At 35.9% G+C, this 26,833-nt stretch overlaps 1 protein-coding gene across 1 annotated transcript in view; it reads left to right on the top strand.

Annotated features, from left to right (window-relative positions):
* The window catches only part of ZNF782 (zinc finger protein 782), a 50,637-nt gene that overhangs the window by 13,741 nt on the left and 10,063 nt on the right, over window positions 1-26,833 (top strand). The window lies entirely within an intron of this gene.

Genomic DNA, 26,833 nt, shown 5'->3' on the forward strand with positions numbered 1-26,833 from the left:
TGGTATATCTTTCCATCTGTTTATGTCATCTTCAGTTTCTTTCCTCAGCATCTTAGAGTTATCAGAGTACATGTCTTTGGCCTCCTGAGGTAGGTTTATTCCTAGGTACTTTATTCATTTTGATGCGATGATAAACAGAATAGTTTCCTTAATTTCTTCTAATCTTTCCTTGTTAGTGTATGGAAAGGCAATGGGTTTCTGTGTATTAATTTTGTATCCTGCAACTATACTGAATTCATTGATGAGCTCTAGTAATTTTCTGGTAGCATCTTTAGGATTTTCTATGGATAGTATCATGTCATCTGGAAACAGTGACAGTCTTAGTTCTTTTCCAATTTGGATTCCTTTTATTTCATTTTCTTCTCTGATTGCTGTGGCTAGGACTTCCAAAACTATGTTGAATAAAAGTGGTGAGAGTGGACATCCTTGTCTTGTTGCTGATCTTAGAGGAAATGCTTTCAGATTTTCACCATTGAGTATTAATTAGCTCTGGGCTTGTCATATATGGCCTTTATTATGTTGAGGTAGGTTCCCTCTATGCCTACTTTCTGGAGAGTTTTTATCATAAATGGATGTTGAATTTTATCAAAAGCTCTTTATGCATCTATCGTGATGATCATATGTTTTTTATTCTTCAGTTTGTTGATGTGGTGTATCACACTGATTGATTTGTGGATATTGAAAGTCCTTGCATCCCTGGGATAAAGCCCACTTGATCATTATGTATGATTCTTTTAATGTATTGTTGGATTTGGTTTGCTAGACTATGTTGAGAATTTTTGCATCTATGTTGATCAGTGATATTGGCTTGTAATTTTCTTTTCTTGTGGTGTCTTTGTCTGGTGTTTGGTATCAGGGTGGTGGTGGCCTCATAGAATAAGTTCGGAAATATTCCTCCCTCTGCAATTCTTTGGAATAGTTTCAGAAAGATAGGTGTTAACTCTTCTCTAAATGTTTGATAGAATTCACCTGTGAAGCCATCTGGTCCTAGACTTTTGTTGGGAGTTTTTAAATCACAGATTCAATTTCAGTAGTTGTTTGTTCATATTTTGTTCGGTTCATATTTTCTATTTCCCCCTGGTTCAGTCTTGGGAGATTGTACTTTTTAAAGAATTTATCCATTTCTTCTAGGTTGTCCATTTTATTGGTATATTTTATTGTCCATGTTGTTGGCCTGTAGTAGACTCTTATGGTCCTTTGTATTTCTGTGGTGTCAGTTGTAAATTCTCCTTTTTCATTTCTAATTTTATTGATTTTGGCCCTCCTCTTTTTTCTTGATAAGTCTGGGTGAAGGTTTTTCAATTTTGTTTATCTTTCCAAAGAACCAGCTTTTAGTTTCATTCATCTTTTCTATTGTTTTCTTAGTTTCTCTTTCATTTATTTCTGCTCTGATCTTTATGATTTCTTTCCTTCTAGTAACTTTGGATTTTGTTTTTTCTTCTTTTTCCAGTTGTTTTAGATATAAGGTTAGGCTGTTTATTTGAGATTTTTCTTCTTTCCTGAGGTAAGCTTTTATCGCTATAAACTTCCTCTTGGAACTGCTTTTGCTACATGCCATGGGTTTTGGAATGTCATGTTTTCACTTTCATTTGTCTCTGGGTATTTTTCGATTTCCTCTTTGATTTCTTTGGTGATCCATTGGTTGTTTAGTAGCATATTGTTTAACCTCCATGTTTTTGTGTTTTTTGCAGTTTTTTTTCTTGTGGTTGATTTCAAATCTCATAGCCTTGTGGTCAGAAAAAATGCTTGATGTGTTTTCAGTTTTCTTAACTTTACTGAGGCTTGCTTTGTGGCCCAGCATGTGATCTATCCTGGAAAATGCTCCATGTGCACTTAAAAAGAATATGTATTTTGCTACTTTCTTATGGAATACTCTAAAAACATCAATTAAGTCCATCAGGTCTAATGTGTCATTTAAGGCCTGTGTTTGCTTATTGATTTTTTTGTCTGGATGATCTGTCCATTGATGTAAGTGGGGTGTTAAAGTCCCCCACTATTATTGTGTTACTGTCAATTTCTCCTTTTATGGCTGTTAATGTTTGCATTATATATTGAGGCGCTTCTGTGTTGGGTGCATGTATATTTACACTTGTTATATCTTCTTGGATTGATCCCTTGATCATTATGTGGTGTCCTTCTTTGTCTCCTGTAACAGTCTTTATTTAATTTAATTAATTTTTTTTTTTTTGCGGTACGTGGGCCTCTCACTGTTGTGGCCTCTCCCGTTGCGGAACACAGGCTTCGGACGCACAGGCTTAGCGGCCATGGCTCACGGGCCCAGCCGCTCCACGGCATGTGCGATCTTCCCGGACCAGGGCACGAACCCGTGTCCCCTGCATCAGCAGGCGGACTCTCAACCACTGCGCCACCGGGGAAGCCCCAACAGTCTTTATTTTAATGTCTATTTTAATGTCTATTTTGTCAGATATGAGTATTGCTATTCCAGTTTTCTTTTGATTTCCATTTGCATGGAATACCTGTTTCCATCCCTTCACTTTCAGTCTGTATGTGTTTCAAGGTCTGAAGTTGGTCTCTTTTAGACAATATACGTATGGGTCTTGTTTTTGTATCTATTAAGCCAGCCTGTGTCTTTTGGTCAGAGCACTTAATCTGTTTACATTTAAGGTAATTATCGATATGTACATTCTTATTGCCATTTTGATAATTATTTTGGATTTGTTTTTTTAGGTCTTTCTTCTTCCTTTCGTCTTTTCTTTTGTCTCTCGTGGCTTGGATTCCTCTTTCTTTTTCGTGTGTATCTCTATTATAGATTTTTCATTTGCAATTACCATGATGTTTTTATACCGCAGTCTATATATCTATATACATGATTGTTTTAAGTTGCTGATCTCTTAATTTCAAGTGCATTTCAAATATCCTGCACTTCTACTCTCTCTCACGATTGCTGGTTTTGATATCATAATTGTGCCGTGGATGATTTCCTACCTTACTGTATGTTTGCTTTCCCATTTTGTAATTTTCTTGTTTCTAGTTGTTGCCTTTTCTGCCTAGAGAAGTTCCTTAGCATTTGTTATAAAGCTGGTTTGGTGGTGCTGAATCCTCTTAGCTTTTACTTGTCTGTAAAGCTTTTGATTTCTCCATCAAATCTGAATGAGATACTTGCTGGGTAGAGTACTCTTGGTTATGGGTTTTTCCCTTTCAGCACTTTAAATACATCATTCTAGTCCCTTCTGGCCTGCAGAGTTTCTGCTGAAAAATCAGCTGCTAGTCTTATGGGGATTCCCTTGTATGTTATTTGTTGCTTTTCCCTTGTTGTTTTTAATATTTTCTCCTTGTCTTTAATTTCTGTCAGTTTGATTACTGTGTGTTTTGGCATTTTCCTCGGGTTTATCTTGTATGGGACTCTGTGCTTCTTGGATATGGGTGATTGTTTCCTTTCCCATGTTAGGGAAGTTTTCACCTATTATCCCTTCAAGTATTTTCTTAGTCCCTTCCTTTCCCTCTTCTCCATCTTGGACCCCTATAATATGAATGCTGGTATGTTTGACGTTGTCCCAGAGATCTCTTAAACTCATTGTTTTTCATCCTTTTTTCCTTTTTATGTTCTGCAGCAGTGATTTCCACCACTCTGTCTTCTAGCTCACTGTTTCATTCTTCTACCTCATTTATTCTATTAATTCCTAATTGTGTATTTTTTATTTCAGTTATTATGTTCTTCTACTCTCTTTGGTGGTTCTTTATATTTTCTGTTTGCTAAAAATTTCTTATAACTTCTCACTCTGTCCATTCTTTTCCTACCTTCTGGGATCATCTTTATGATCAGTATTCTGAACTCTTACGCAGGTAAATTGGCTATCTCCACTTCACTTAGTTGTTCTTCTGGGATTTTATCTTGTTCCTTCATCTGGGATATATTCCTTTGCCATCTCATTTTGTTTAAATTAATACTTGTATTTTATGAATGTAGTAGCTTAGTTACGTTTTCGACCTTGGATAAGTGGGCCTCTGTAGGGGATGTCCTATGTGTCCCAGCAGTACACTCCCCTCCCATCACCCAAAGGCTGGGACCAGCTCGTCCCAGGGCAGGTTCTGACCTGTGTTTGTGGACTCAGTTCTGTAGGCTGCACGATCATAATTTCCTTGCTTCTGGTATCTGCTCCCGGGAAGATGAGGTTTGTCTAGAGCCTTGTGTGGGCTTCCTGGCAGGAGCATTTGGTGCCTGCCCACTGGTGAGTGGAGCTGGGTCTTGGCCCTCTGGTGGGCAGGACCATGTCAAGGGCTGTGTCTAGAGGTGACTGTGAGCTCAAGAAGTCTTTAGGCAGCCTATCTGCTGATGGATGGGGCTTATTCCCCCCTTGTTGGTTGTTTGGCCTGAGGCGTCCCAGCACTGGAGCTTACAGGCTGTTGGGAAGAGCCAGGTCTTGATGCTAAGGACCCAAAATGTCTGCCTCCAGCCAGAGTTCATGTACGTCTCTGCTATGTCTGCAACCAGCTTTTATGACCCCAGAGAGAGCCACAGCCTCCCTAAGAGACCCTCCAAGACCAGCAGGTATGTCTGGCCCAGGCTCCTATGGAGTCACTACTTTTGCCTTGGGACCTGGTGTGCACAGGACCTTGTGTGTGCCCTCCAAGAGTGGAATCTCTGTTTCCCCCAATCCTATTGTGCTCTTGCAGTCAAGCCCCTCTGGCCTTCATAGCCAAATGCTCTGTGGGCTCTTCCTCCCGATGCCGGACCCCTAGGCTGGGGAGCCTGGAATGGGGCTCAGAGTTCTCATTCCTGTGGGAGAACTTCTGCTATATAATTATTCTCGTTTGTGGGTCACCCACCTGGGTGACATGGGATTCTATTATATTGTGAGTGTGCCCCTGCTACCGTCTCAAGGTTTCTTCTTTGTCTTTGGATGTAGAATATCTTTTTCTTGTAGATTCCAGTCTTTTTTATCAATGGTTATTCAGCAGTTAGTTGTGATTTTGGTGTGCTGTGCCATTTTATCATATGTGGAGATTCATGTAACCACCACCACAATCCAGATACAGAACTAAGTATTCCATCACCACAAGGATTTCTCTCATGCTACCTCTTTATTTTCATACCCATCCCCTCTCCCACACTATGCCTAATCTCTGCCAAATATTAATCTGTTCTTCATCTCTATAATTTTGTAATTTCCAGAATATTATATAAATGGAATCATACAGTATTTGATATATTGAAATTGAGATCTGCCCAAGTTGTAGTGTGTAGATAGTTTATTTCTTGTTTTACTACAATGGTATTGCAGTCTATAAATGAATGTATTATAATTTGTTTAGTCATTCACCTATTAAAGGACATTTTGGTTGTTAATTTTTGGCTATTATAAATAAAGATGCTATGAACATTCATGTTCAGATTTTTGTGTAAAATAAATTATTATTTCTCTGGGATAAATGCCCAGGAGTGTGATTGGAGCTGTATGGTAAGTATGTGTTTTGTTCTTTAAGAGACTGTCAAACTCTGTTATCAAAAAGACCACGAATAACAAATGTTGGCAAGCATGTGGAGAAAAGGGGACCTTTGTATGCTATTGGTGGGAATATAAATTGGTGCAGCTGCATACTAGAAAACAATATGGAGTCTCCTCTAAAAGCTAAAGATAGAACTATATGATCCAGCAGTTCCACTCCTGGGTATCTATCCAAAGGAAATTAAAACACTTTAATTCAAAAAGATACATGCACCCCAATGTTCACAGCAGCATTATTTACAACAGCCAAGATATGGAAGCTACCTAAGTGTCCATCAACAAATGAATGGATAAAGATGTGGTATAGATACACAATGGAATATTTACTCAGCCGTAAAAAAAAGAGTGAAATTTTTCTATTTGCAACAACATAGATGGACTTGGAGAGTATTATGCTTAGTGAAATAAGTCAGACAGAGAAAGACAAATACTGTATGATATCACTTATATGTAGAATCTAAAAAATAAGACAAACTAGTGAAGATAACAAAAAAGAAACAGACTCACAGAGGGAACGAACTAGTGGTTACCAGTGGGGAGAGGGGTAAGATAGGGGTAGGGGATTAAGAGGTACAAACTACTATGTATAAAATAAGCTACAAGGATATATTGTACAACACAGGGAATATAGCCAGTATTTTATAATAACTATAAATGGAGTGTAACCTTTAAAGATTGTGAATCACTGTGTTGTACACCTGAAACTTACATAATCTGTAAATCAACTATACCTTAATTTAAAAAAAACAGAAACTGCCCAGAATGGCTGAACCGTTTTGCATTTCCACCTACAGTTTGTGAGAAATCCAGTTATTGATACTTTCTATCCTTCCTTATACTTGTTACTATTTTTTGTATTAGTGGTTGTAATAGGTGTATAGTAATATCTCATCTTGGTCTTAACTTGCATTTCCTTAATGGCTAGTGATGTTAAATATTTTTTCATGTGTTCATATGCCATTTATATATTCTTAAATAGTAAATGTTCATGGCTTTTGCATATTTTTTTTCTACCTTTATTGAGGTATAATGACGAATAAAGATTGTATATATCTAAGGTGTAAGACTTTTTTTTTAATATATGTATACATTGTGAAATAATGGCCACAGTCAAACTAATTAACATACCCATCATTTGACATAGCTCCCTTTTTTTGGAGGTGGGGGGTGGGGTTTGTGAGTACACTTAGGATCAACTCTCTCGGCAAATTTCAAGTATACAGTATAGCATTGTTAACTACAGTCGCATTTGTATATAAGATCTCCATAGCTTATTCATCTCTGGTTAATTGACCTTTGTACCCCTTGACCAACATCTTCCCGTTCCCTAGCTCGCCAACCCGTTTAAACCAACATTCTACTCTCTGTTTCTATGAGTATGACTGTTTTGAATTCCACTGAGATCATGCAGTATTTGTCTTTCTGTTTCTGGCTTATTTCACTTAGCATAGCGTCCTCTAGTTTTATTCATGTTGGGGCAAATGTCAGGATTTCCTTCCTTATGTGGCTGAATAATATTCTATTGTGTGTTGATATACCACATCTTTAATCATTCATCTGCCAATAGACATTTTTAGATTGTTTCCAAATCTTGGGTATTTTGAATAATGCTGCAGTAAAAACGGAGTGCAGATATCTCTTCAAGATCCTGATTTCACTGACTTTGGATATATACCCAGAAGTGGAATTGCTGGCTCATAAGGTAGTTCTGTGTTTAGTTTTTTGAAGAAACTCTATTGTTTTGCATAATGGCTGTACGAATTTACATTCCCACCAACAGTGTACAAGGGTTCTGTTTTCTTCACATCCACAGCAACACTTACCTTTTGTCTTTTTGATAATCACCATTCTCTAACAGCTGTGAGATGATACCTCATTGTGGTTTTGATTTGCATTTTCCTGATGATTAGTGACATTGAACACACTTTCATATTCCTGTTAGCCATTTTTATGGCTTATTTTGAGAAATGTCAACTCAGGTCCTTTGCCCATTTTTATTTGCTTTTTTGCTATTGAGTTGTATGACTTCCTTATATATTTTGAATATTTACTCCTTATAATTATTATTGTTTGCAAATATTTTCACCCATTCTTTGAGTTTCCTTTCTCATTCTGCTGATTATTTCCTTCTCTGTCCAGAAGCTTTTCTGTTTGATGCAGTCTCACTTGTCTATTTTTGCCTTTGTTGTCTGTGCTTTTGTTGTCATATAAAACATTGCCAAGACTGACGTCAAGGAGCTTTTTACCTATGTTTTCTTCTAGGAGTTTTATGATTTTAGGTCTTCCATTTTTGTCTTTAATCCATTTTGAGTTGATTTTTATGTACAGTGTTAGACAAGAGTCCAAATTAGACTTCTACATGTGGATGTCCAGTTTTCTCAGCACGATTTATTGAAGAGACTATTCCCCCATTTTGTGTTCCTAGCACTCTTGTTGAAGACCAGTTGACTGTAGATGTTTGGATATGTTTCTGGGCTCTCTGTACTGTTCCATTGGTCTGTAAGTCTGTCTTTATGCCAGTGCCATACTGTTGTCATTACTGTAGCCTTATAGTATATATACTGAAGTAAGGAAGTGTGGTGCCTCCAGGATTGTTCTTCTTTCTTAAGATTGCTTTGGCTAAGCAGTCTTGAGGGAAAAAAACAGAGCTGGAGGAATCAGACTCCCTGACTTCAGACTGTAATACATAGCTACAGTAATCAAAACAACATGGTACTGGCACAAAAACAGAAACATAGATCAATGGAACAAGATAGAAAGCCCAGAGATAAACCCATGCACCTATGGTCAACTAATCTATGACAAAGGAGGCAAGGATATACAATGGAGAAAAGACAGTCTCTTCAGTAAGTGGTGCTGGGAAAACTGAACAGCTACATGTAAAAGAATGAAATTAGAACACTCCTTAACACCATACACAAAAATAAACTCAAAATGGATTAGAGACCTAAATGTAAGACGGGACACTATAAAAGTCTTAGAGGAAAACATAGGAAGAACACTCTGACATAAATCACAGCAAGATCTTTTTTGATCCACCTCCTAGAGTAATGGAAATAAAAACAAAAATAAACAAATGGGACCTAATGAAACTTCAAAGCTTTTGCACAGCAAAGGAAACCATAAACAAGACCAAAAGACAACCCTCAGAATGGGAGAAAATATTTGCAAACGAATCAACGAACAAAGAATTAACCTCCAAAATATATAAACAGCTCATGCAGCTCAATATTAAAAAAACAAACAACCCAACCCAAAAATGGGCACAAGACCTAAATAGGCATTTCTCCAAAGAAGACATACGGATGGCCAAGAAGCACATGAAAAGCTGCTCAACATCACTAATTATTAGAGAAATGCAAATCAAAACTACAAGGAGGTATCACCTCACACCAGTTAGAATGGGCATCATCAGAAAATCTACAAACGACAAATGCTGGAGAGGGTGTGGAGAAAAGGGAACCCTGTTGCACTGTTGGGGGGAATGTAAATTGATACAGCCACTATGGAGAACAGTATGGAGGTTTCTTAAAAAACTAAAAGTAGAATTACCATATGATCCAGCAATCTTCATTTCTCTTCATTTTTTTTTTTCTTTATTCTGTTCCTCAGCAGTGAATTCCACCATTCTGTCTTCCAGGTCATTTATCCGTTCTTCTGCCTCAGTTATTCTGCTATTGATTCCTTCTAGTGTAGTTTTCATTTCAGTTATTGTATTGCTCATCTCTGTTTGTTTGTTCTTTAATTCTTCTAGGTCTTTGTTAAACATTTCTTGCATCTTCTCGATCTTTGCCTCCATTCTTTTTCCGAGGTCCTGGATCATCTTCACTATCATTATTCTGAATCCTTTTTCTGGAAGGTTGCCTATCTCCACTTCATTTAGTTGTTTTTCTGGGTTTTTATCTTGTTCCTTCATCTGGTACGTAGCCCTCTGCCTTTTCATCTTGTCTGTCTTTCTGTGAATGTGGTTTTTGTTCCACAGGCTGCAGGATTGTAGTTCCTCTTGCTTCTGCTGTCTGGCCTCTGGTGGATGAGCCTATCTAAGAGGCTTGTGCAAGTTTCCTGATGGGAGGGACTTGTTCTCTCCTTTGTTTTGGTTACCATTTCTGTGGAATAGCCTTTTCCATCCCTTCACTTTCAGCCTATATTTGTCTTTAAATTTAAAATGAGTCTCTTGTAGATAGCACATCTCTGAAACTTGTTTTTTATCCATTCAGGTAATCTTTGCCTTTGATTTGAGCATTTAATATATTTATATTTATAGTCATTATTGATAAGTGAGGACTTACTGTTGCCATATTGTTCATTGTTTTCTGTGTCTCTTGTAATTGTTTTGCCCCTCTCTTCCTGTCTTGCTGTCTTCCTTTATTATTTAATAATTTTTGTTGATTTGCTTTGATTCTTTTTCACAGTATCTTTTGTGTATCTATTGTAGTTTTTTTCTTTGTTTTTAGTTAGCTTGACTTTTGCAAAAATATTTTGTAGTTATAACCATCTATTTTAAGTTGATAATGTCAGCTGCACACAAAAACTCCACACTTTATTTTCTTGTAGTCAGAGTTTGCTTCTTTTTCATATTATGGACCTATTATATAATCTTTATCTAATATTTATCTTTTAATTTTTATATTATCATTAAAAGTAATTTAACTATTACAGTGTTACATTATTCTGTATTTATTTGCCTTCATCAGTGAGACTATTTCGTGTTGCTCTTTAATGTATTTTCATTTCATTTTGAAGAACTCCCTTAATTAAGCATTTCTTATAAGGCTGCTCTAATGGTTACAAACTCCATTGGTTTTTCTTTGTCTGGAGGAGACTTTATTTTTCTTCATTTGTAAAGGATACTTTTGCCAAGTGTAGCATTCTAGTTTAGCAGGTTTTTTCTTTTAGTGTTATGAATGTAACACCCCACTCTGTCCCAGTGTGCAAGGTTTGTGCTGAGAAATCTACTAACAGTCTTATGGGAGTTCCCTTCTATGTGATGAGTCACTTTTGCTGCTTTCAAAATTCTCCTTGCCCATGACTTTTGACAATTTGATGATGAGTGTCAATGTACTTTATGTTAATCTTATTTGGGGCCCTTGAGTTTCATGAATCTGGATGTCCATTTCCCTCCCAAAATTTGAGAACTTTTTAGCCATAATTCCTTTTTTATTCTTTTTACTTTTTTATGGAAATATATTTGACATATAACATTGTATAAATTTAAGGTATTCAACTTGTTAATTTGATACATTTATGATACATTTATATATGGTAATATGTTTGCCATTGTAACGATAATTAGCACCTCTATCACACTATATAATTATCCTTTTTTGTAGTTGGAGTAATTAAGTTATAGTCTCTTAGCAAATTTGTTGATTATAATACAACATTGTTTCCTCTTTATACTCTGCTGTGCATTATATCTCTAGGGCTTATTTACTACTCGTTGCAAGTTTGTACCCTTAAACAACATCTGTCCTGCCCCCTACCCAGCCATCCCCTGGAAACTATGATATTATTCTCTGTTTTTATAAGTTTGGCATTTAAAAATTCCACATATAGGTAACATCATACAGTATTTGCCTTTCTCTGTTTGACTTATCTTACTTAGCATAATGCATAATGTGCTAAAGGTCCATCCATGTTGTCATAAATCAAATGGCAGGATGTCCTCCTTTCTCATGGCTGAATATTCTATTGTATATGTGTACCACATTTTCTTTATCCATTCAACTATCAGTGGGCATTTAGGTTGCTTCCATATCTTGATTACTGTAAATAATGCAGTAATGAACATGGGGGTGCACATATCTTTTTGAGTTAGTGTTTTTGTTTCCTTGAGATAAATGCCCAGAAGTGGAATTGCTGTATCATATGGTAGTTCTATTTTTTAATTTTTTGAGGAGCTTCCATACTCTTTTCCACAATGGCTGTACCAATTTATATTCCCACCAACAGTGCAGCAAGTGTTCCTTTTTCTCCACATCCTCACCAGCAATTGTTATTTCTTGTCTTTTGATAATAGCTATTCTAACAGGTGTGATGTGATACCTCATTGTGGTTTTGATTTGCGTTTCCTTCATGATTTATGACATAGAGCATCTTTTCATGCATCTGTTGGCCATCTATATGTCTTATTTAGAAAAATATCTATTCAGGTATTCTGCCCATTTTTTAATTGGGTTCTTTTGTTATTGAGTTGTATGAGTTCTTCATATATTTTGGATATTATCAGATATATGTTTTACAAAATTTTTCTTCCATTCTGTATGTTGTCTTTTCATTTTGTTAATTGTTTCTTTTGCTTTTCAAAAGCTTTTAAGTTTAATGTAGTCCCATTTGTTGATTTTTACATTTTGTTGTTTGTGGTTTTGGTGTCCTGTTAAAAAAAGTATTGCCAGGACCAATGTCAAGGATCTTCTTCCTTGTGTTTTCTTTTTCTTTTTAAAAATTTATTTATTTTGTTTATTTATTTTTGGCTGCATTGCATCTTTGTTGCCGTATGCAGGCTTTCTCTAGTTGCAGCAAGCAGTGCTGCTCTTTGTTGCAGTGCTCAGGCTTCACATTGCAGTGGCTTCTCTTGTTGCAGAGCATGGGCTTTAGGCGCACGGGCTTCAGTAGTTGTGGTGCACAGGGTTCAGTAGCTGTGGGGTGCGGGCTCTAAAGTGCAGGCTCAGGAGTTGTGGCACGTGGGCTTAGTTGCTCCACAACATGTGGGATCTTCCCAGACCAGGGCTCGAACCCATGTCCCCTGCATTGGCAGGCAGATTCTTAACCACTGCACCACCAAGGAAGCCCTTCCTTGTGTTTTCTTTTAGGAGTATTGTAGTATCAGGTCTCATGTTTAAATGTTTGATCCATTTCAAGTTAATTTTTGTGAGCGGTGTAAGTCAGGACTTCAGTTTTATTGCTTTGCATGTGTTTCTCCAGTTTTCCTAGCACCATTTATTGAAGAGACTATCTTTTTCCCATTGGGTGCTCTTGGCTACCTTGTCAAATATTAGTTGACCATATAAGCAGGGGTTTAATTCTGGGATCTCTATTCTGTTCCATTGGTCTGTCAGTTTTTGTGCCAGTACCATACTGTCTTTACTACCGTAGCTTTTTAGTATAGTTTGAAATCAGGAAGTGTGATACCTCCAGCTTTGTTCTTTTTCCTCAAGGTTGCTATGGCTATTGAGAGCCGTTTGCCAGTCAATACAGATTTTAGGACTTTTTTCTATATCTGGGAAGAATACCTGTGGCATTATGATGGGGATTGCATTGAATCTGTAGATGGCTTTGGGTGGTATGGACATTTTAACAATATTCTTTTTTTTAATTTATTTTATTGAAGTATAGGTGATTTACAATGTTGTGTTAATTTCTGCTGTACAGCAAAGTGGTTCAGTTATACATATATATACATTCTTTTTCATATTCTTTTCCATTATAATTTATCATAGGGATATTGATTCCCTGTGCTATACAGTAGGACCTTGTTGTTTATCCATTCTGTATATAATAGTTTGCATCTACTAATCCCAAACTCCCAATCTGTCCCTCCCTGTCCTCTCCTCCCCCTTGGCAACCACAAGTCTGTTCTCTTATGATCCATGAACTCAGATCCATTTGTTTGTGTCTTCTTCGATTTCTGTCAACAAAATCTCGTAGTTTTCATTGTAGAGATTTTTTACTTCCTTTGGTTAAATTTATTCCTACGTGTTTTATTGTTTTTGGTGCTATGGTGAATAGAATAGTTTTATTTATTTTTTCAGATGTTTCATTCATTCTTAGTGTAGAGAAATACAACTGATGTATGTATGTTGATTTTGTACCCTGAAACTTTACTGAAATTGTTGATTAGTTCCAACAGTAGTTTGGTTGAGTCTTCGAGATTTTCTAAATGTAGAATTATATCATCTGCAAATAGCGAAAGTTTTGCTTTTTCCTTCCCGATTTGGATGCCTTTTATTTCTTTGTCTTGCCTAATTGCTGTAGCTAGAACTTCCAATACTATATTAAATAATAGTGGTAAGAGTGGGCATCCTTATATTGCTCCTGATATTAGACAAAAAGCTTTTCAGTTTGTTGTATATGGCCTTTGTTATGCTGAGGTATGTTCCTTCTATACCCAATCTGCCAAGGGTTGTTATTATGACAAGATGTGGTATTTTGTCAGATTCTTTTTCAGCATCTATTGAGATGATCCTGTGATTTTTATCTTTCATTTTATTAATGTGATATATTACATTTATTAATTTGCATATGTTGAACCATCCTTGTATCTCAGGTATAAATCCCACTTGATAATGGTTGTATAACCTTTCTTATGTGTTCCTGAATTTGGTTTACTAATATTTTCTTGAGAATTTTTGCATCTATTATTTGTCAGGGATACTGGTGTATAGTTTTCTTCTGGTGTCCATCTCTGGCTTTGGTATCAGGGTAATGCTGGCCTCATAGAATGAGTTTGAAAGTATTCCCTTTTCCTCAATCTTTTGGAAAAGTTTGAGAAGAATTGGTATTAATTCTTCTTTAATATTTGGTAGAATTTGTCAAGTGAAGCCACCTGGTCCTGGGATTGTCTGTGTTGGGAGGTTTTTGATTACTGATTCAATCTCTTTGCTCATTATTGTTCTGTTCAGGTTTTATTTCTTCCTGATTCAGTCTTGGTAGGTTGTATGTTTCTAGAAATAGCCATAATTTCTTTAAATAAACTTTTTTATTTTTTTATGATTTCCATATCTTTAACTTCTCATTTTGTTCATGTAATGTTTTCCTGATTTCATTGAGTTGTCTATCTGTGTTCTCTTCTATTTTGCTGATCTTCCTTAAAACATTTTTAATTCTTTGTCAGACATTTTGTAGATTTCCATATCTTTGGAGTTTGCTACTGGAAATACATTGTTTTCCTTTGGTGGTGTCATGTTTCCTTTATTTCTCACATTCCTTGTAACTTTGCATTGATGTTTTTGCTGGTGAAGGAATAGTTACCTCTTCCAAACTTCACAGACTAGATTCAGTAGGGGAAAGACCTTCACCTGTGGATGATATGAAGGGGGCAGCTGGGTTGGGTGCCAGTTGTGGACTTCAGGCAGCTCTATCAACTGAGGTCAGCATTCGCAAAGACTATGGGGGTCCTTGACAGTAAATGCTGCAGTTATCTGCAGCAAGGGCAAGGACTGCTAGGGTTCTTGGTGGCAAAGGTTGCTTGATTCCTCTTGCTCTCCTTTTTTCTTGCAGAGGGATGTCTCAGCAAAGGGGATCCCTTTTGGTGTCAGAGTACAGGCATGCACAGTGGCAACACTAGAGTCCAGAGCTCAAGCATGTGCATGGTGTTGCCAGGGAAGGGTGGGGGATTGTAGTGGCTCCAGCCCCAAAGGGAGCACAATAGAATCTCCTGCTCTAGAGCATTGTAGCAGCATGGGCTCCAGGCACCCCCATCAGCTAAGATAACCATAAGCAAAGACCGTAGGTGTCCTCAGTGAAGAAACTTGCAAGTGTCTGTTGCAACAGTGAGATCTCTTGGGGTACTTGGTGGTAAAGGCTGCAAAGGGGTAACTTGGTTTTTCATCCTCTTCATAAGGTCTTCTGCAGAGCCTAAATTTTTAATTTTGACAAAGTCCAATTTATCTGGATTTTGTATGTGCGTGTGTACCTAAGAACACTTCACCAAGTCCTTGGTCCAGTGGTTTTCTCCAAATTTTAAAAATTACATCATTTTACATTATATTTAAATCTGTGGTACATTTTGAGTTAATTTTTTATAGGGAGTGAAGTTTAAGTGGAGATCATTTTTTAAAATATTTATTTACTTATTTATTTATTTGGCTGCACTGGGTATCTTCGTTGCCATGTGTGGGATCTTTGTTGCAGCATATGGGATCTTTAGTTGCAGCTTGCAAACTCTTAGTTGCGGCATGCAAACTCTTAGTTGCGGCATGTGGGATCTAGTTCCCTGAGCAGGGATCGAACCCAGGCCCCCTGCATTGGGAGCGTGGAGTCTTAGCCACTGGACCACCAGGGAAGTCCCTAAGTTGAGATCATTTATTAACCTATCCATTTGTTCATGTACCATTATCTTTCTTTCATTGAGTTTCTTTTTCAACTTTGTCAAAAAATCATTTTGGTGTCCTTGGGTGGATCTCTTTCTGGGTTCTCTAAATCAGGTAGAGTACTGCTTCCCATGTTATACTTATTTTTCAATATTGTTTTGGCTATTCTAGTTACTTTGCCTTCACATATAAATTTTGGAATAATGTCATTATGTTTTTTAAATGCTTGCTTGGTTTTTGATAGGAATTATATTAAAAATATATAAATTATCAATTTTGTAAGCTACCATCTTTGCTGTGTTGCCATTCAAAGTTCCTAATATATTTATTTATATCTTTGATTTTTTTCATCTGTGTTTTTTAGTGTTCAGCATAAAAGTCCTATACATGTTTTGTTAGATTTATACCCCAATATTTTATTTTGAGTAATTGTAAATGTTACTGTATTTTAAATTTCTGTCTCCTTATCATTTGCTAGTTTATAGAAACATTTTTATATGTTGTTCTTTTATGCTGAGACCTTGATGAACTTTCTTAGGAGTGATGAGAGCAGACACATTTGCCTTGTTTCCAACCTCAGAGGAAAAGCATTCTCTCTTTCACCAAGTGATGTTAGCAGATTTTCTACAGATATTCTTTATCAACTTGAGGAAGGTTTCCTCTATTCCTAGTTTTCAGAGAGTATTTTTCATGAATGGGTATTGAATTTTGTCAAATACTTTTGTTGTATCTACTGCTGTGATTATGTGGTTTTTCTCATTTACGCCATTAACATGGTAGACTACACTGGCTGATTTTCAAATAGTAAACCAGCCTTGCATACTTGGAATAAACCTTACTTGGTCATGTCATATAATTCTTTTTATTTATTGCTCAATTATATTTGCTAATATTTTTAAAGTAGTTTTTCATTTTTATTCATGAGAAACATTGGTCACAGTTCTATACTGTGTTTGTCTAGGATTTATATAAGGATAATGCTGGCCTCATTAAATTAGTTGGAAAATGTTTCCTCCTGTTGTATTTTCTGGAAGAGATTGTGTAGTTTTGTTTATTCTTCTTTGAATGTTTGGTAGAATTCTCTAGCAAAAGCACCTGGGGCTGGAGATATCCTTTCTGGATGCTTTAACTTACAAATTCAGTTTCCTTAATAGTTATAAGACTCTTTAAGTTGTCTCTATTGGACGAACTATGGTATTTTTGCTTTTCTTTCTAGCAATTAGCCCATTTTATTTAACTTGTCAGATTTATAAGTGCAGAGTTGCTCATACTACTCTCTTGTTTTCATTTTAATGTCTGTAAGATCTGTATTTATATTCCTGTTTTATTCATCGTATTGATAATTTGTTCTCTCTCAAATAAAATTTGTCAGTTTTATCGCTCTTTTCAACCAGCTTCTTCTATCATTGATTTTTCTCTGTCATTTTTCTGTTTTTAGCTTCATTGATTTCTGCATTTTATTTTTTTCCTTCTGCTTAAGTTGGTTTGTTGTGCTCTTTTGTAGTTTCTTAATGTGAGACTGTTTTGGATGTTTCCTGTTTTCTAATGTAATCATTTAGTGCTATAGATTTCTCCTTCAGCACTAGAAAAGTAATTGTGAACAAAATGCAGTCCATCTCTGCTTTCAGGGAGCTCAACATTTGAGAGGGAAACTTAAATTATATAACCAAATGTAACTTTGTAAATTTGATAGGCATCAAGAAGCAAACATATGCAATGCAGTTTCTCTAATAGCGGTACTTGACTTTAGGGAGTGCAATGAAATCTTTCCATAAAAAAGGTGTGATATGAGACTTCCCTAACCACAGTCCAGTGGTTAAGACTCCATGACCCCAATGCAGGGGGCATGGGTTAGATATCTGCTTGGGGAACTAAGATCCTGCATGCTGCACAGCACAGCCTAAAACTAAAAAACTAAAAATAAATAAAAAGGTGTGATATTTGTTGATACTGGATGAAGGATATATCAGGAGAGGTGTTCACTGGACTATTTACTGTTTTATAAAGTTTTTCAAACTCAAAAAGAAATGTTACAATAAAGTGATGCTTGAGGGAAGCTCTAAGGAAAGTGTAGGAAGAAGTGAAATAAAAAATGTAAGTATTCCAAGCAGAGAACAGGCATCAAGATTCTTGGTAGACGAGAAGATAGTGAGCACAGGGTCCTAAAAATAGATTAGTGAAGCTGGAATGAAGAAAGCAAGAAGACATGTGGGGGCTTCCCTGGTGGCGCAGTGGTTAAGAATCCGCCTGCCAATGCAGGGACACAGGTTCGAGCCCTGGTCCGGGAAGATCCCACATGCCACGGAGCAACTAAGCCCGTGCACCACAACTACTGAGACTGCCCTCTAGAGCTCGTGATCCACAACTACTGACGCCCGCATGCCTAGAGCCTGTGCTCTGCAACAAGAGAAGCCACTGAAATGAGAAGCCTGCACACCACAACGAAGAGTAGCCCCCACTCACCACAACTAGAGAAAGCCCGCAAGCAGCAACAAAGACCCAACACAGCCAAAAATAAATAAATAAATTTATAAAAAAAAAAAAAAGATAGACATATGGTATAAGATGTGGAAGAGGACCAAGAGAATATATTGAGGCCATATTCTGAAGTTTTTAAGCAATGGGTAGCCATTAAAGGTTTTAAATAAAATAGTAACACAAGCAGATCTGCCTTTAATAAGTGTACATTTTTGGCACTAAAAAAAATTCCAGATGTATTAGATTTTACCCAGCAATCTCATCCCCAGGAATCTATCTTAAAGCTATACCTGCACAGGTATAATATGATACATACACAAGGTCATTCATCATAGCATAGTTGATAAAACATCAACAACACAAATGTTCATCATTGACTAGTTGACTTAAACTTGGGTTACATCTACCCACAAATGAATGTTAAGCAACCATAGTATAGGAAGAGTTTTTAAACAGGTAAGGAGTGATATTCAGTATATATTAAGTCAAAAAGAGAGAAGCAGAACAGTGTGTATTAAAAGTTATCTTTTGAGTAAGAAAGACAGGAATATATGTAATTGCTTATATTTGCAAAAATGAAATACTGGAAGAAAATCATAAAGTAATAAAAATGGGAAGGAAGGGAATGAATGGAGGGGACAGGAATGGATATGAGCCTTTGAATGTATCTTTTTATACAGTGTGGATTTTTGAACTACATAAATATTTTACATATTTAAACGTTACACAAAAATTTAAAAGCAGTTTTTAAGTATGAAAATTCTGGAGACTGATAGTTTCAGATATGATTGATTAGACATACCCTGTTCCTCCCCTTAAATACAACTAAAACCCTAGACATTATATATAAAACAAACATAAGACTTTGGACAGTGGAGAGAAGGAAACAGACTGGCTAGTGATCTCAGAACCCAAGAAAAAACAGTTTCCTCAGTTTTACTTTTGTCTAACATATTTGAGCTTGGGTGCTGTATAAAACAAGCAACCCAGAAACACCAATGGGCACAGGCAAAAAAAGCCCAAGTAAAGGCTGTTTCCTCTAGACAGGGAAAAGGAAAGGAGCAGCATAGAAAGACAGAAAATTTTAGAAAACTGCCCTACCTCAGCTAAAACACCATGGAAAAAAGTGAAGCCCACCTCCGTTAGTAAAGACTGACATCCCTCATTCTGCTCTAACAAGGTACCACTCCACCTTTCTAATAGGGTGATGGCAGAGAAGGCCTGGTGGGGAACCAAGACTTTCAGCACTGACTAGCAGCAAAAAGTGGGTCCAGTCCCTACCCCATGGTGTCCAGAGAGGCCAAGTGGAGAACCTAGACTTCAAACCTCACGTGGCAGTGAGAAACAGTATTTCCCTCTCCAGCTGCCACAGTGTCAGAGGAAGCCTGCTATAACAGAAGATAAGAAGATCCAGTTACATAACAATGCTTAGAATGTTCAGGATGCAATTGAAAACAACAGTAACGAGGTATTAGGTGATTATAGCATATGGATAAGTTAATGACAGCAGTAGCACAAGGGATGGCAAAGACCATAGGGAATACACTGTTATAAGGTGCATGCACTACATGTGAAGTGGCATTGTTATAGTGTTATTGTAAGGTGGATGTAGATTATTTAAAATGTATACTGTAAACACTAGGCAACCACTAAAAAGATTTTAAATGATACACTAAGAGAAGATATAAAATGGATTCATATAAAATGAATGGCTACAAGAGGGTAATCTAAACACAAAGACTCAGATAGCTTAAAAGTAAAGAGAAATAGAAAAATATGCCATGCTAACACCAAACAAAAGAAAAATGAAGTAAGTATACTAATTTCAGACAAAGTATACTTCAAAACATGGAAGATTACCAAAGATAGAGAAACATTGCATACTGAGGTCAATTCTCTAAAGAAGACATAACAGTCCTAAACATTTATGTACCTGACAACAAATTCAAAATACAGGGGGAAAAAACTGATAGAACTGGAAAGAGAAATAGGCAAATCCACTATCAGAGTTGGAGCCTTAAACTCTGCTCTGTCAATATTGATAGATCAAGAAGGCATAAAATTAGCAAGGATATAGATGACCTGAACAGCACTATCAACCAATTTGGATCTACTGATACACACACACACATACACAGACACACATATATTTGTGTGAATATACACACACACACATAGACTATTCCAACTACAAGAGAATACACTTAATTCACAAGTATACATGAAATGTTAACCAAAATAGAATGATTCTCGACCAAAAAGCACACTCTAACAAACTTAAAAGTATAGAAATTAAAAATATGTTCTCAGACTACACCAGAAGTAGATAAGAAATCACATACAGAAAGATAGCTGGAGTACTTCAAAATATTTGGAAATTAGCCAACACGTTTCTAAATGATGCATGGATCAAATAAGAAATCACAAGAGAAATTTTGAGAATTTTTTTAAATGAAAAATAATTTTTCATTTAAAATGAAATGAGTTGCAACTAAAGCAATACTCAGAAGTTAGTTTATAGCACTAAGTGCACATAATAGGAAAGAAGATCTAAAATCAGTAACCAAAGTATCCACCTTAGGAAACTAGGAAAAGGAAATTAAACTTAAAGCAAGCAGAAAAAGGAAACAATAACAATTAGAGCATAAATCAGTGAAATTGAAAATAGGAAAAGAATGGAGAAAATTAAAACAAGATGAGTTCTTTGAAAAGATCAATAAATTGATTAATCTCTACCTAGGCTAACAGAGAAAAGACACAAGTTACCAATACCAGTTATGAAAGAGCAGTCAGCACTGCTGATCCCTTAGTCACTAAAAGTATAATACTACAAACAGTTCTGTGCCCATAAAGTTGATTATTTGGACAAAATAGACCAATTCCTTGAAACACAAACTTCCAAATGTACTTGTGACAAAATAACTAACCTGAGTAGTTCTATATCTATAAAAGAAATTTAATTTAGAGTTTAAAACCATCTAAAAAAGAAAACACCAGACCTAGATGATTTCACCAGTGCATTCTACCAAACTTTTAAGAAATAACACCAATTCTATACAAACTCTTCAAGGAAGGTAAAGAGCAGGGAAGAATTCCCCACCATTTCATGAGCCTAGAATTCTAATATGCAATGAGAAAACTAAAAACTATAGACTAATATTTCTCATGAACTTAGCATGAATTAAAGGAATGGAGAGTTCAGTGATCACACACTACAAGCAATTGACTTTACAAGAAAATAGTTTGGAAAAGTCTCAAGACAGATGAACTACTACAGCATCCAACAGTTAAAAAAATAAAATCAGCAAACCCTGGGGAAGAGGAGAATCTGATTTCCAGAGTTGCCACATTATAATAGTCTAATGCCCAATTTTCAACAGAATATCACAAGGTATACAAAGAAACAGGAAAACATGGCTCACTGAAAGGAACAAAATTATTTGACAGGCAAAACCACCCTTGAGGGACCCAGACATTAAACTTGCTGGACAAACAGTTTAAGATAACTGTCTTAAATATGACCAAAGAGGGCTTCCCTGGTGGTGCAGTGGTTGAGAGTCCGCCTGCCAATGCAGGGGGCGCGGGTTCGTGCCCCGGCCCGGGAGGATCCCACGTGCCACGGAGCAGCTGGGCCCGTGGGCCGTGGCTGCTGGACCTGCACATCCGGAGCCTGTGCTCCACGACAGGAGAGGCCACAACAGTGAGAGGCCCGCGTACAGCAAAAAAATATATATATATGACCAAAGAGCTAAGAGAAAACATGGAAAAGAACTAAAGGACATCAGGAAAACAATATAAAACTAGAATAACAACAAAAAGATGGAAAAATTAAAAGGAACCAAACAGAAATTCTGCAGTTGAGAAGTATAATATCTGAAATGAAAAATTCACTATAGGACTTCAACAAGAGACAAAAAAACAGAAAAAAGAACTAGAAGATAGGATAGTCAAAATTACCTAATCTGAGAATCACTAAGGAAAAAGAATGAGGAAAAGTGAACAGACCAAAAGACTTGTGGGATACCTTCAAGAGGGACAATGAATACATAATATGAGTCCCAAAAGAGAAGAGAGAAAAAGGAACAGAAAGTTATTTGAAAAACTTATGGCTAAAAACTCCAAACTTGATGAAATAGATGAATCTACAAATCCAACAAGCTCAATGAACTGTAAGTGTAAGCCCCAAAAGACCAAAACTGAGGCACATACTCTGTCACAGTACATACAGAAAATCTTGAAAGCAATGAGAGAAGGGACTCATCACTTACAAGGGACCCTGAATACAATTATCACCCTATTTCTCCCCAGAAACTTTGGAGACCAGAAGGCAGTGGGATAATATATGGAAAGTGCTGAAAGAAATGAAATGTCAAATGAGAATTCTATATCCATTAGATGGTCCTTTAAAATTGAGGGGAAAATTAAGAAATTCTAACATAAACAAAGTCAGAGATAGTTCATTACCACCGGAGCTGCCCTATAAGAAATGTTAAAGGGAGTTCTTCAGGTTGAAATGAAAGGATACTAGATGGTGACTAGCATCTAGCATCTCCAGTAAAGGCAAAGGCATGGACTAATATATAAGCCAGTATTATTTTAACTTTGGTATATAGCAACACTTTTTTTTTCTTCAAAATTTAACAAATACATAAAAATAATTATAAATCTATGTTATTGGGCTCACAATGTATACAGGTTTGATTTGTGAGATCAGTAACATAAAGGTAGAGGATAGAGCTCTAGAGTTTTTTAATGATTGAAATTAAATTGACATCAATTTAAATTAAATTGTTATAGCTATGTATATAAACACCATGATAAAAAAAATCTACAGAATATACATAAACAGAAATGAGATGGAAATCAAAATATATCAGGACAAAAAAATCAACTAAACACAAATGGTGCCAGTAATGGAGGAAATGAGGCCAAAAAAACTATAATACATAACAGAAACCAGTAGCCAAGTAGATGAAGTAAGTCATTACTTGTCAGTAACTACTTTAAGTGTAAATGGATTAATTCTATCAAAAGATAGAGATTGCCAGAATGAATTTTAAAAAAATTGATCCAACTCTATTCTGTCTTAGACTTAATTTAGATCTAAAAACACATTTGGATTGAAAATGAAAGATGGGAAAAGTTATTCTATGCAAATAGTAACCAAAAGACAGTAAGGGAGGCTATACTATTATCAGACAAAGTAGACTTTAAGTCAGAAATGGTTACAAGAGACAGGAAAGGACATTATATATTGATAAAAGGGTCAATCCACCAAAAAGAATGTATAAGCATATATGTACCAAACATCAGAGTCTCAAAATATATGAAGCAAACATTGACAGAATTGAGGAGAAAAGCATACAATTCTACAGTAGTAAACACTTCAATATTCCACTTTCAATAATGGAATAAACAACCAGATGAAAATTAAGTAAAGGACTTGAACAACATCATAAACCAACTGAAGCTAACAGATATATAGAAGACTCCACCCAAGTTCAGTAGACTACACATTTTTTTCTTATGTGCACATGAATCATTCTCTAGAATAGATCACAAAACAAGTTTTAACACATTTTAAAAGACTGAAATCATATGTAGTATCTGTTCCAATCAAAATTAATGAAACCAAGAAATCATTAACAGACAGAAAATGAAATGTCATAAATATATAGAAAATAAGATGCTCTTAAAAACCAATGAGTCAAAGAAGAAATCATATGGGAAATTAGAAAATACCTTGAGAGAGTAAAAATGTTAACACAGTATACCAAAACTCATGGGATATGGTGAAAGTAACACTTAAGGTGGGAATTTGTAGCTGTAAACACATATACAGAACAAGAAAAAAAGATCCCAAATCTATAACCTAACTTTACAGCTTAAGGAACTGAGAGACAGAAGAGCAAACTAAACCTAAAGCCAGCAGAAGGAAGAAGATAATATAGATTAGAAAAGAGATAAATAAAATAAATATTAGAAAAACAGTAGAGAAAATCAATGAAACCAAAAGTTGGTTCTTTGACAAGGTAATGAAATGCACAAACCTTAGCTAGATTGAATAAGAAAAAAAGAAGGCTCAAGTTAACTAAAATCAGAAATGAAAGTGAGGCAGTATTACCAATTCCACAGAAATAAAATAATTATGGAAATACTATGAGTAATTATATGCCAGCAGATTGGACAACATAGATGAAATGGTCAGATTCCTAGAAACCCATTGTTTTCCAAAACAAAATTATAAAGAAATAGAAAATGAAATAGATCTATAAGTAATTTCTAGTACAATTCTCCAATAAAAGGAAGCAACTATGGAGAAGTGGCTGGTTCTGGGGGCATGGAACATAGAAGATGAGTATGTAGGAACTTAAGGAAATACTCAAAAACAGAATGATGGGTGTATGTCAAAGAACATAGGAGCCAAACTGAAAGAGCTCCCAATAGCCAAAGCTGCAACAATTTGAGCAGTAAAATAATATAGTGTTGGTTTATAACACAAAGTATAAATTACTTATGAGTCCATACTGATATGTGATTAAGTAAATAAATGGGAGAGAACAGAAACATCTCTGTCACAGAATTACTAATAATTTATGTAATTGCTCCACCTTCAAGGAGGTGGAGCAGAATTCCCCACCCATTTAGTGGGCTGTGCCTAGTGACTTCCTTCTAAAGAGTACAATATGGGGACTTACCTGGTGATCCAGTGGTTAAGACTCCGCACTTCCACTGCAAGGGGCATGAGTTCAGTCCCTGGTCGGGGAACTAAGATCCTGCATGCCGCACGGCCAAAAATTAAAAACTTAAAAATTAAAAAAAATAAAAAGTACAGTATGCATGGGGGTAGGGGTGGGGGTGGGGAGTAACTTTACATTGGAGAATCCTGGCACATACTACCTCAACCAGGTTCTCATCAATGATAAGTCATATTGATAGCATGTACCCTTGATAAGGTGGGGTAAGAATGACAGTCATTTTACCACTGTGTTCTTTCTCCCAAAAATACAACCCCATTTTTAACTGTGAGAAAAAGATCAGACAAACCCAAACTGAAGGACCTTTTTACAGTGTCTTCTAAACTGTCAAGATTACCAAAAAAGATAATCACTTACTGTCTAGAGGAGGCTAAAGAGGCATGATAACTAAATGTAATGTGGTATCCTGGATGGAATTGTGGAACAGGAAAAAAAATGATTAGGTTAAAAAAAAACAAGGAAATCTGAATAAAGTATAGATTCTATTTAATAATGTATCAATATTATATTAATAGGTATGACAAATCTGCTAGTAATGTAAGATGTTAACAGTAGGGTAAATTGGGTGCAGGTTATACAGGAATTCTCCTTTCTCTCTTTGCAACTTTTCTGTGAATTTAAAGCTATTCTAAAATAAAACATTTATTTAAAAAAAAAAAAAAACCTCAGTGCATGTGCACAGCAGAATGGAGAGGAAAGAGGGGAAAAACATCACTGAACTTTATAAGGGGACAATAGAAATGGCTCAATCATTACAGAGGAAAAACAAAATAGAATACAGATGAACAGAACATCAGGGAACTACGGGTCTACAACAAAATCTCTTAACATTTGTGTCTTTGGAGTCAGAAAAGGAAAGGCTAAAAAAATTTTCAAAAACATGGCTGAAATTTTTCCAAATTTGGAAAAAGCAATTCATATACAAGTCGTAAAACATTCAATTCATGAACAGTATACAACCACTCAATTCCGTTATTGCTAGTTATATCCAGCTTTTACCTGAGACTGTTCTCCTTAAGGGAAAGGGCAGTGTTTGGGCAATCTGATTGTTGCTGCTAAAGCTGTGGTTTTAAAAATCCAATCTAAAATTAGAATAAACTCACTTTGTGTAGAATATAACGTGTAAGTTTTAGTCAGTACTACAAGAAGGTGTGGTCTAAAATCAGTTCCATCCCCTTCTCCTACTTAATTCTATTTTGTTAATATATCAGAAATGTAATGTGTAGTTTGGGACAAGAGTAAATGAATCACTGATTTTCAAATTAAGTGGCAAGAAACATTAACTTTAAGCTGCATTGTAGAAACAAAGCTGGCACATCTAGTGTAAAAACATGAAAACAGTAAATTCAAAAATGGAAAGACACTTGAAGTTTAACCAAAAATAAAGCTAGATTTATTTTTCTTTAGATGTTGAGATGTAAAATCAATCAGTTGGTTCTTTTGAAGTATGTGGGCTTATGAAGATCTGCTGTTCTTTATTTTCTCTAAAAAGACAAAGTGTTAGCCACATAACAGAAACATGTTTTATAACAGATTTATTTGCTCAATGCCATATGGAAGAAGAAATGATGAGATTAGATGATTTTAACTTTAGTAAAAAGATTGTGCAGTTGACAGTGTAAACACAGGGAACAAATCACTCACTTTGGGGGTGGGTAGTACATATGAGACTTTTGGCCTGAAGTTCATGTGGAAGACTTAGAAGGGCCCCAAAGAGAGAGCGATGGCTTTGTTTCCAACTTTCCTGTCAGACCCTGCTGCAGGATCAAGCTTATTGCTGACATTTTACCCCCATAAGTTCTTGAATAAATTGAGACATTTATTGGTGATAAGCATGAGGTGAATTGGAAAAACCTTTAAAAATAATTCTTAGAACAAAAGTGACATTCATGACCATTTGGTAAGGATACTTATTACCTTAATGGCTTAAATCCTGAAATTAGGCTACATTTTTAGGAGGTAGAAAACAAGTACCAGAAGTATACCATTTGATACCCTGCCTTACTTTTGGCCAACCTCTGATCTCTACAGTTCTCACTCCACATTCTCCCATTAGAGCTATTAGTCCTACTACCTACCATTCACTACCTAAAGTTAC

This window comes from Aethalodelphis obliquidens, unplaced genomic scaffold, assembly GCF_003676395.1.
Source record: "Aethalodelphis obliquidens isolate GAN/ISIS:26980383/991018 unplaced genomic scaffold, ASM367639v1 scaffold88, whole genome shotgun sequence".
In the NCBI taxonomy this organism is placed as follows: domain Eukaryota; kingdom Metazoa; phylum Chordata; class Mammalia; order Artiodactyla; family Delphinidae; genus Aethalodelphis; species Aethalodelphis obliquidens.